At 41.3% G+C, this 12,701-nt stretch overlaps 1 pseudogene; it reads left to right on the forward strand.

The window, feature by feature from the left end:
* LOC100954927 overlaps positions 1-11,712 on the forward strand; it is a 48,216-nt pseudogene extending 36,504 nt beyond the window's left edge.
* The last annotated feature ends 989 nt before the right edge of the window (positions 11,713-12,701 follow it).

The following is a 12,701-nucleotide window of genomic DNA, read 5'->3' on the forward strand; positions in this document are numbered from 1 at the left end:
GATTCAGATTGCTATGTGTGTGTGAACGATTCAGATTGCTATGTGTGTGGCCGATTCAGATTGCTATGTGTGTGAGAACGATTCAGATTTCTATGATGTGTGTGGCCGATTCAGATTGCTATGTGTGTGTGGCCGATTCAGACTGTAAAGTGTTCTTTTCTCCCGTCTATATCCTCACAAAACAACCTGCAGTATTCTTGCCCTTTACTCAGCAGAAACCTTTCCTAACAGAAAAACAAAATCTCAATTAGAAGTTGTCTCTGTTTCTAGTTATTAAAAATTACCCCCACTGGGGCGATGCCTGTGACTCAGAGGAGTAGGGTGCCGGCTCTATATACTGGAGGTGGTGGGTTCAAACCCAGCCTGGCTAAAAAACTGCAAAAAATAAAATAAAATAAAATAACCCACACTGAAGTTTTTAGGAGGTGAGCTGCCAAACAAGTTAGAATGAATGTTCAAACTGATAAACCTGAATAACACTTATCTAATAATTGCACATAAAAATTCTCCCAAAGAATGATGCAGAGGAAACATTTACATGCCTTTTTTAATCCTTTCTCATCAGAAAGGTGGCTGCCAAAAGGTAACACGAGCCTTAAGCAAAAGGCTTTGCTATTCCTACAGTGAACACAGGGGAAGGCCTGCTGAAGGTGGGGAGGATGGAGGTGTAACATCCACGCTGTGGAATCAGAGCCCATTGAGATGGGGACAAACCACACCTCCTGGGGGACCCCAGAGCAGAAGCTAAACGATTCCAGATTCATCATAGCCTGTGTATTGAGGGATGACGCTTACAGAGAGGGTCTCACACTGAAAATACCAGTCTTGTGCATAATTGTACACATTGGCTGTCTAGCATAAAACTTTAAGAATCTTACCTATATTTGCATAAACCAAATAGTGGATAATGTTCACTACTTTCTAATTGTACTTTCATTAAAAATTCATACAATGGCAGTATTTGGCTTGTATTACATGAAATTGTAACCAAATCCAACCTAGAAATTCTGGCTTCCTAGCATGGATTCCAAAACTAGAAAAACTCAAAAAAGGTTAGAAACTGACCAACTTTCACTTGCCAAATGCTTGCAATTTATAGCTTAAATAATTACTCGGCCTTAGCTATCTTTAGAGCCAAGATCCATAGCACTTGACTGGTATAGAACTTGCCCAGGTCAACTGATATAGATCTGTCCTAACTATTCTATCTTACTGGAAAAAATCAGCTAGTACCAGCCCTCACACAAACAAATTAATAAACGTACCTGAAGATACTAACTTTCTAAATTGCTATCTATTAAATAGTAAACACATGTATTTTTTTTTTGTCAAAATGCATATACAGGTAACACAAAATAAATTTAATGGAACTGTCCCTGAATTCCAGAAGGTCATCATCTAAAATAGAAAATAATGAAATAGGCAAACTTATGAAAAATAAATGTGCATTTAATCTATTCCACAATAGGCTATAAAAGTGCCTGGCATCAAGGATTGAGGTCCCTGGCTTAGAAGATGAATCGGCCTCCTGTGGCCACCCACACAGAGCTACTCAAGCCCACCATCTCAAAATAATGCGGCAGAGCTCAGGCAGACCCTGCTGGCCAGACCTGAACTTCAAACCAGGCTCAGGAGACAGAGCAAACATCAACACGCTCACACGCCAGTCACTCCCCTCTTCCAGTCCTAATCAAAATTTTCAAAGGCATTCCCGAAGGGATTGTGATTTGCAGAATGGACAGTGAAAATGTAATTATGCTACTTTAAAACAAAATCAAATTGCCGAAGTATATATCTAGGGAGAAAAATATCTTTATATAATTCCTTTGAAGTCTTGGGTGAGCCAAAGGAAAATTTTCAGTAGTGTAGATAAAGGGACTGATGTTCCTCGCTGACACATAATATGTAAGTTACATGTGCCATCACCAGCCTGTCTCTTATCAAGAGGCAATGCATTTTCAGAAATAGCCACTTTTTAAAATAGCATCAAAAATGGCTTCCTTTGCATTATGCTATGCTTTTTCCAAATATTTGGTGGAGAGAGAGAGAGAGTGAGCGGAGAGGCAGCGCTCAGGCAGGCAGGTATAAATGGCAGGGCATTTCCCTGTCGTCTCCGTCACCATTACTAAGTGTAACCGAATGTATTAGCAGGTCTCTGTAGGAATGTGATATGCTAACGCACTCTAATTTTCATTAGTTTCTCAAAACTGTCATGTGAGAAATTTGAAATCTGTGCGTGAGAGACATTAATAATGGCTGGTACCGAACACAAGTATTAATTTGGTTTAAAATGAAAAAAGAAAACCAGCACTTGCTTTTGAAAAGGAAGATGCTTAGCTCATCCTCAAAAGCACTCTGATAACAGCCTACTATTCATTTTCCTGACATAGCTGCTGTGGAAAAGAGTGAGAAGGAACCTTGAAGTCCTCACGTCTCTACCATGGGGAACACCATTTCCTGCACAAGGTGGATATAGAGAAGCTAAAGAAGGGTGGTGCCTGTGGCTCAGTGGGTAGGGCGCTGGCCCCATATGCTGAGGGTGGTGGGTTCAAACCTGGCACCAGCCAAACTGCAACAAAAAAATAGCCAGGTGTTGTGGCAGGCACCTGTAGTCCCAGCTACTCAGGAGAATCACCTAAGCTCAGGAGTTGGAGGTTGCTGTCAGCTGTGTGACGGCACGTTGCCTTTATCTACCAAGGGCAATAAAGTGAGACTCTGTCTCTACAAAAAAAAAAAAAAACAACCAAAAAACTAAAGATGTTCATGAACATTTCTTTCTCTTTTTTCAAAATAAAAAGCTGTGCAAGCCTCAGCTAAGTCTTGCCAGTTAAACTGCATGTCTTCTTAGCTCTGCTGAGATGTAACTACTTGGTCATATTTGGGGAGGCACATGATGTTAATATAGCTCTCTAGGTTTCCTTCCCTTACATCTAATAAGCACATTGGGGTTAAACTCTCCTTAGACACAGTATTTCATTCCCTTCTTGAAATACACATAACCCAAAGGTCCATCACTTACACAGAGGAGGGCTGAAGCTCAAACAGATGATGTCATACTTGTCCACAAGCTCACGAGGGATGTGGAGCTGAAATGAGCTTATTCTATTAAATGTCAGGTTTATGGAGAGCCTGGTTCTCCCGCTGAGGCACTCTTCACCAACCAGGTGTTGTTATGGTCCTGGGACCTCCTCTCTGCTTAACATGGGAGGGCTTGGCAGATGGACCCCTGTTGCCAGAGCATTTCAGCTGGTCCCAGAGAATGAAGGCTGTCTAGCACTTGGGCTGTCTTGAGCCATGTGAGCTCCAAGTCGGTTCCATGGGCTTCTAGCACCCAGAGCTCAGCTGGTAGGACGTCCTCCCCTCCCTATGGAGTTGTCACTTCTGCCTCTTCCTTGTCCTCACATGGCTACAGCATCACTGTCTGAGATGAGGATTCTAAGACACATTCTTTCCTCACCCAAGATCATGTCCTTTTTAAAATAATCGCCCCCCCCCCCAATATCTGATGTTTGTTCTAAACTGAATGGTGTTTGAAATTTGTCTGGTGACCACAATACAACATTAGGTGACTCCTGGGTCTCAAGGGCTTTTCATCAAGGGTTTAGATCACATGGGAAATAAAATTTAACATTTGGTAATGATTTATTATGAGGGACCATTTATCCGGATTATTAGGTATAGAAAAGTTAAATAACTTAAGAAGTTGCCTCTTCATCCAGGTTTATCTGACTCCAGAGCCCAAACCATTAGCCACTGGGCAACACCACCTCTAGCCACCATACCAGGCACTAGACACACACAAAAATTAGTACCAGATGCAGAAATCCAATAGCAAGTATCTTATTTTAAAAACCCAGGCTATATGAAATTTAATGAAAATCATAATGAGAGGATTTTATAGATTCATTCTCATGGTTTCATGCAGGTGTCTTGATTGCCATGTTTATATCATTGTATTACTGGGAGAGAGTCCAATTTCTCAATTTTTGATGATTAGGAAATCATCTCTATTTGCTAAAAACATGATAGAACAACCTCACAAAAATGGCATTTCTTGGTGTTTAGGGGAGTTACGTTCTTCTACTTATTAGAGAATTATCTTACATTTTCATAGCTCCTTGGCCTTTCTGCATACCTTGAATCAGTCATAACACCCTCTTCTCAGAGCTCCAAGAGCACTGGTACAGTTGCCTGCTAGGCCACTTACTGGATTTTATCTTGTCTTCCAGTAATGTGTGGGTGCGTTGTCTTTCCTGACTAAACACTAAACATTACAACAACCAAGACTTCTCTGTAAGCATCTTTATTTGCCCAGCACCTACCATAGTGGCTGGCACATGGTACACAGCTAAACTGGCTATGCTTGAATAAATGAATTAAAGAATAAGCAGAGACTAAAATAATAGTTGGAATTGCCACAGTAAGTCTGCATAACAAAACACCACAACCCAGCTCTCTGCAATGTTAAATGTTTGTTCTCAAGCTCACAGATTTGCAAAGCTGAGCTAAACTGAGTGAGCATCAAGTTGAAAGTCAGCTGTGTTGGCTCGAATCTGTTCCTCATGTATTCATTCCAGGGCCCAGACTGAAGGGTCAGTGGCCATATGGGCATCTTCTTCTCTTGGTGAATCATGAACACTTGAAAATTAAGCCATAGAGTAGAACACATTTCAGGCCTCTGTTAACATCATGTCTCCTCTGATTCCATTGGCCGAGGCCAGTCACATAGCCCAAATTAACTGGGTGGATATTAAAAGTGGGAATAGGTGAGGTAGGTATATTTAATAACAACTATCCAAACCGCTCCAACCATGGAATCATCATCAAGTCAAAATCATCACGAAGAAGAAATCAAGCGAAAAGTTTGGAAGATGCAACTAAAAATTACTTTAGAAAAAATGTACAGACACCAGAGTCAGCAAAACCTCATTTAAATTCCAACCTCACTCTTCTCATTTGTAAAACTGGGGACATTAATAGGTCCTATCTCATAGGATTATTAAGAAGACTAATAAAATAGCCTACATAAATGTTTTAGTACAAGTGTTTTGAGCACCAACAAATGGCTATTTTTCATGAAATTTTAATATGTGTTTGATGTATGTTCATGCTTATGATGGTGGTGGGGGTGGTGATCACAGTGACAATGAGACGAAGACAGTGACCCCTCACAAAGTGTCATTTATATATGAACTTTCATTCCAACTGTTGAGTCAAATATCAACAATTTCAGGATATCTATAGAAGACAGACCAAACAAAACTAAGAACATAGTTGCCTCTGCCAACATTTTCCATGCAATCTGTGAGGGGTCCTCTAAGATTGGGGCTCTTGCTCAAACTGCCATGTGGGTCTAAGGTTGGCTCCATTTGGCTAATCCCACTCCATCCCCGGAGTTTCCTCCTACAAGGTCCTCGGTGCTCCACTAGGGGGCTTTGTGCCTCTTGTTTAATTGGCCCTTTTTTATTTCACACTTAATCTGTTATAGCAAACCATTTCTCTGACTTTCCCTTTCATATTTCCCTAAATAACCTTCACTTTGTCAAAGGCAAAAAGGCGCTAAACTCATTTCTTTCCCATATTTGCTTCTGTAGCATCAATTCGACACTATTGAATGTGTACGAGGTTGCAGGAGCTGTATTCTGTGTTATAGAAATGGATTATTTCCCTACTAAGGAAAAACAAGTCCTCCCCTCAAAATAGCTGTAATCTAATAGTAAAGAGAACACTCCAATGCCGTAAGAAAATGAATGAACCAAAATATGTTCCTTCAGAATTTTATTGAGCCGTCCAAAGGAGAAGTGCTGACACGGGCTACAGGTGAAAGGCCCTAGCAGGTGTTCTGAGTGAACGGAAGCAGACTCAAAAGAACATTGTATGACGTCCCATTCATATTTAATGGCCGTAATAAGTAAATTTATAGAGACAAAACTACTGGGGGTGCAAATGGAGAGAGTTGGGGAGAAATGGGGGTGGCTACTAAGTGATACCTGGTTTCTTTTTGATGTGATTAAAATGTTCTAACACTGACTGTGGTGATGGTTACAGCATTCTGTGAACAGAATACCATTAAACTGTCCTCTCTAAGGGGGTGAATAGTGTGGCGTGTGAATTATATCTTGATAAAGCCGTAAGAAAAAGCAAATACAGTTTTTTGAGCACACACAAAAGGAAAGGATGGAGGAAAAGAATCCACATCCTCACTTGGTAGATGACTGTAAAAATATCATCATCTGAATCTTTAAACATATGTGCACATTACTAGATTGAGTTCAACACTTTGCATTGAAGCTACTGATGTTTGGCTTCCAGAAAAAGTTTCTTCCACATTGATATCAGTAGTTTCCTTTATTTGGAGAAATGACGGTTGTCAGCCTGTGGTGGTCCAAGGGTCCTCCCTAAGGCTATCTCCTCAAACCATCGGAGGTGCCAGTGTGAGCAGAAGCTCCGCCTGGTCATTCCCAATGCACTCAGCAGCCAGCAAAGCTAATAATATCATTGACTATGTTTCCCTGGGCAACAAAGGAATAGGAAACCATGCCTGAGGGAACCCTCAGGTCAGGAAGCGTCACAAAAAGGGGCAATTGCAGGAGGTACCAGCTGGAATTCATCTTTCCTGAGCAAGTGGCATGCAGTCCTGGTGAAGGTTTATCTGGAGTAATTACTGCAGTTTTAAAACAACAAAAGAACTAGGCACTGTGCATCTCAAATGTTGTATTTAGTGTATTGGGGGACAAACTTCATCAAGACTTTGACATTGAAAAAGGTGGCCTTTCTCTTTGGTATACGTCTTTAAGAAAGCATCCAGAAAACTAGAAGGGTCTGTGTTTATTTCTGTCCTTTGACTTGGTTTCCCTCTTCATCCAAGGGTTCCATCTGAATGCTGAAGGACCAAAAGTTTATTCTTTTTTGTTCTATAGTACCTGTGGCATGGAAGGGACTTCATAAAGAAGAAGGAAGACTTCAGAAGAGAGGAAGGGCGGGGGAGAGGGAGAGAGGAACATTAGCTATTCTACACACACTTTCAAATTCTACCAGTTTGAATCATTAATAGGCTAGCAGTGAGCAAATAACACCACCGTTTGTGGTCAGAAGACCTGCCTTATGCTTGTGGACTGAATCGTCCCTGATCCTTTGATCCATTCTTTGTAAGGAACAGATAAAAACTAGAATTATTGTGTCTTAAGAAAACCCAGGGATCACAACTCTGAAAACTCTCCAGTAGATCAGCGCTGGACTCAGGTCCTCCAGAGCACATCACCGCAGATGGTGGAGACGCAGCCCTGGGGCCTTCCTCCATTTCCTCAGTGCTGTGAGGAAGGAGGGGTACGAACAGGAGATTCCCAGGGCACCCCCACAAGAAGAAACCACATGGTCAGACATCCCTAGGGAACAGTTCATGTAAAGTTAAAGGAAAGAAGACAGCCAACATCTCACACCGAGGAGACGTGAAACTGTCCATACCAAGCTGAGCACCACCGTTCAGGAGTGTTCTGACCACCAGAGCATATTGGATTACCTTTTACCCTGTCCTCTTACTACTTTCAGCTACTATTCCCTCTAAATCTGGAAACCCCAAAGCCTTCTCATACAATGTGCTAAATTATATCCTCTTTCACATACACATATACCACCGATCTTACTAACCTAAACACCAGCTTTTCACTCGTCACTGAATTTCAGCTTCATATTCAGGAAAGTCATCACCAATACCTTTTTTTAACCAGGAAATGTTAAAAACAGGAAGCAGGAGAGACAGAGGATGAAGCTCGGGGACGTCCCACTGCAGAATGAATTCTGGGTCATCATCAGTATGACCATGAGCCTTCTTTGTGTACGGCCATCCAGGCCATTATGAACCTGAGCAGAGATGTTATCACATAAGCCAGTGGTCTTCCATCTGGTCTGTACATGGGCTCTGCATGGGTTCCATGGGCTGTGGGGGCTAATGGAGCAGAGTGGGGGCCCCTCTCTCCTATTCCCAAGCCAGCTCTGTTTTCTCTTTTAGGGGTTGGGGGAACATAGTGTACTTCCTTATAATCTTGTATTTGAAAAAATTCCTCTGTGTTCAAAAAAATCATTGAAAACATTGATTTAGGCTGATTTCTCTATTTTCTATTATAAGAACATCTTTTCTTTTTTTCTTCCCTCTCTTGCCCAGGCTAGAGTGGGCCTCCACCTAGCTCACAGCAACTTCAAACTCCTGGGATCAAGCAATCCTCCTGCCTCAGCCTCCCAAGTAGCTGAGACTACAGGCATGTGCCACAGCACATGGCTATTTTTTTAAGTACAGAGCGGGGTCTTGCTTTGCTTCAGCTGGTCTCTAACTCCTGTCCTCAAGCAGTTCTCCCACTGTGGCCTCCCAGAGTGCTAGGATTACAGGTGTGAGTCACAGTACCCATCCTCTCATGAGAATATCATGAGCTCCTTGGATAAATGCCCTCCAAATTTCAGATAAACTGTCAGACCCTTCCTTCACTATCACTCCAGTTGTCCCATCATCAACACAGGGAGCCTTAGCAAATCCACGTTGACTGCTTTTTATTTTTATTTTTTAACTCTCAAAATACAGGATGGCCGTAAAGTTTGTGCATAATTTAAAACAGCCAACAATTTAAAAATGCAAACTTTATGGCCACCCTGTATGTTTAAAACCTGTCTTACGGTTGAAATGGGCATTAAGTTTGTCACTTTTGATACAAGATAATGTTAAAAATTCTAAATGATCTTTTCTTAAGCCCAAATCTCTAGAAATAATCAATAACTGCTTAGAAATATGATTTTCAAATTTTTTCAGTATGACAGATTGTAAATTAAGTCATCCCGGGTTGTTGGATGGAACCAGAGGCACTCTTCAAACCTCTTTCCCCTCGGGGCCTCTTTCTCCCTTACCTAAAGCTGGTGACTAGATGCAAGAAATTCCTCAGCATTAGGGAAAACCAACCCCAGGCAAATTGACCAGCAATGTTTCTTGGACCACAACTACCATATTTTCATTTGGAGGAACTAGATGTTTTCAGACTGAAAATATTTACTAGGCCTTTCATTTAGTGCTCCGTGACTATTTTGAACCAATCCCTGGCACTGGCACACAATGGCCCGTGTTATTAATCCTTTTACACACAGAGATGTGGAATAAAAATCTCTGGCAGGGAGCATCTGTACAAAGGTGAAGCAGAATATCACTGGATTGTAAACAGTATTTTTAAAACTCTAATAAAATTTCATCTTGGCTGGTAGCTTGCTTTCTTTTGAAACAAATTTCATCCAGGTATAAGGCAGGCGCTACTTTAGGCTGTCATCCAAAGACAGAGAAATTTTCACTGCAGATTTGCCAGAGAGCACTGCAAAATCTAGACTGGGCATCATAAAAAACAGAGGAAAAAGGCAGGGTAATTATGTAAAGCCAACATTTGAATGCATTGTGTGTGGCTGGCAGACTTCTCCCGATTCGCATTAATATTCACATCGGGCACTGTTTAATGATGCCATTCAGAGTGGGGATGGGAAGCAGGGAGAGGTATAGAGGCAATCAAAAAATAATTTACTGCAATGGAAATACTCCTCCTTTGAAGCATCATTTTTTAAAAAAGATACACTTTTTTCCCCCAGTTCCTAATTTTGCTAAATAGATTCTTTTTCTTGTCAAAAGCCCAAACATTCTTTATGAGAGATTTAAACATGATAAAAAGAATTCCTACACAAAATGCATATCACTCAGGTGACAACCACATGGGACATTGAAAGCCACCAAAGCACATTAAACCTAGTAAAGGCCTTTACTTGGCCATGAGGTACTTTCCTAAATATTTGTATCCACTTTAGCCAGGTAAGTTTTGAAACACAGAAAGAAAAAGAATTGCTTCCTCTTCTGTCTTTTGTTCTCTGAATATGTCCAGATCAATATTCAAATCAACATTTTTCTCCTTTCTACTGGATGCGAAGTTAAAAAATAATAATTTCTTAGGAATGAGAAATCTCCAGGTTATTTCTGATGTTGAATTTAAAAGTTAAGGCCATTCCTCTTTGTGTAAATATTTCCTGGGTGGTGCCAAGGTCATTGCCTTTGTGACATTAGTAAAAGGATGGGGTTCTGCATGGAACCTAAAATACTTATTCCTTTAGTAAAGCCCTACAGACAGAAAGAGAAGGAAGAGGAGCAGAGTAACAATACCACTATAGTGATAGCAATGGCAACACAAATTTTGAGGACTATTTGTGTACGTCAGACACAATACTCAGTGCTTCATATAGCTTTTTTTTTTTTTTTTTTTAGCTCCCAAGAGAACCTTATCAAGGTAGTACCACTATTATTCTCATTTTAAGAATCTGGAAACTGAAAGGGTAAATAATTTTCCAAGGTTATAGAGTTTATATAAAGTTTGCAAGAATCCCACTAGTTACAAAGGCTAACAGAGTACATAATGAAGGGATCAGGCAATTATGAATAAAAATATAGATCAGAAAAAGTTCAGTAACTCTTGATTGACCCAAAAATATTTCCTAGGAAAAATAATGTGGAACACAATTGGAATTTCTGAGGCTGAGTAGTACCTCCAGCAATTACAGTGGCTTAAGGAAACAGAGGTTTAATATTGTTACAAACCACAAGACATCCTGAGATGGGTGGCTGCTCGCTTTGGTTCAGTAATGTTAGGGCCAGAGACACTGCAATTCTCTTGGCCATCTCCTCATAGTAACAACAGAGCTGCTGTAACTCCAGTCATCACATCACATTCAAAAAAGTGAGACCAGCATTGCCGAATGAATACCATGGAAAAGCAAAAGCTTTCTGTAAACCACTCTTCCTACCCCAATCAGAAGACTTTCCTCAGATCTCACGGGTCAGAACCCAGTCCCATGGCTACACTTCATGGCAAAGCAAGGTCAGAAATAGAGAACAAGACTATTATGACCGCTTTTTCCCCCAAAGGTGAAGGTACAAACAACTAAGTTACAATATTTGCACTTGTTAGGTAGCATATTTCTTATAGTTGTGTTCTGCACCCCAAAGGTGTGCCATATACCCTTACATTGTGCCCATTAAGTGAAAGCATCCCAATCTACTCCCCTCATCCCCTCCCCCTCCCTCATTCTCCCTGCCCACCATACAGCCCACGGTGGTGCCGCCCGTCCCCATTATGTACATGAGTCACCTCTCTCATGGTCTCCTTGTCAGAGGAGATGGAAAATTCAAATAGCAGCGTGCAAGTACCTGTAATTGAATCATACGAGAAGCCTATATTACAGAAAAAAATTAAAATAGAACCTGGGATCAAACCACAGAGGACAGATATTTTCCTGAAGAAATGTCACCCCTTTAATGAACTCAGTATCCTCCCCACCACCAGCATTGTTGCAAGAGAATCATCCTTCAGGCATTGTGCAGCCTGGGAAGAGACTTTACCTGTGGAATCCCCGGATACCCAGAGGAAGGGGCGGATACACAGATGCCATTACAACGGATGCAACAAGGTGTACACTAAAAGCTCCCACTTGAAAGCACACAGAAGAACATTCACACAGGAGAAAAACCTGACAGACAAACGGACATGGGAAGGCTGCACATGGAAGTCTATGCGGTCTGATGAACTCATAAGATATTTCCGAAAACACACGGGAATCAAGCCTTTCCAGGGTCCAGACTGTCACCGCGGCTTCTCCGGTTCTGACCATCTTGCCCTGCATAGGAAACGCCACATGCTAGTCTGATGCCTCTGTCTCCTCCCTCAACATGACCCCCACTCACCTGGCTCTCTGTCCTCCCTCCCATTGCCAAACACATTTTTTACATGTACATTTTAATTTTGATTCAGCTGGTCTGAATCTCAGAATTTATATCTCTCAAAACTTCCGTTCGCTCAGTAGTGGCTGTTCTCTGATCCTCCCTCTCCTAACCACGGGACAGACCTAAAGAATGTGAACACTCCCCTCCCCCCCAGGGATACTAAGCAGACCCTTCTTGTAGATACATTTAATGTAATGAGCACAAGGGAACATGCAAACTAATGTAACCAGTTATGGGTTTCTCCACGTATTCCTCAAAAGAATGGCAAAGTAAATGTATTAGGAATACAAAAAAAAAGTGTTAGATCATCTACTGACTTCCTATTACTATTGTGTACATTGGATATTTGGTTTTATAGTCTTGTGATACTTTAATAAGAAGAATGTGTTTGAACACCATCCAGGTTCATACAAAAGATATAAAGTCTCCATCTTTTTATGGCTGAATAGTATTCCATGGTATACAAATATCACAGTTTGTTAATCCCTAGGTCCAAAAGTTTCATGGATGCGGAGAAAGGGGACCACTTTTACACTGTTAGTGGTACTGTAAACTAATACAGGGTCTTTGGAAAGACGTATCCTCAAAGATCCCATTACTGGATTTGACCCACTCTCTGGAGCCCAGCACCCTCTGGCTGGAACTGAAGCAGGGCTGGGCCTGGATATGGAGTTACCTGAGTTTGCCAGAGTGTCTTAGACTTAGCAAATGTTTTCTGCAAAAAGCCAGTCAATATTTTAGGGTTTGAAGGCCGCATATCATCTTTGTCACATCTTTGTTTTAGGAGGGGTTTTTCCTTTCATGATGCTTTAAAAATGCTTAGTTTGTAAACTGTCTAAAAAGACACCTAGGAGGTGGGCTTTAGTTTGCTGACATGTGGGATAAGGCGCCAGGCAAGGAAGGTGACCTTGAG

This window comes from Otolemur garnettii, unplaced genomic scaffold, assembly GCF_000181295.1.
Source record: "Otolemur garnettii isolate 467f Iridium unplaced genomic scaffold, OtoGar3 scaffold00042, whole genome shotgun sequence".
In the NCBI taxonomy this organism is placed as follows: Eukaryota; Metazoa; Chordata; class Mammalia; order Primates; family Galagidae; genus Otolemur; species Otolemur garnettii.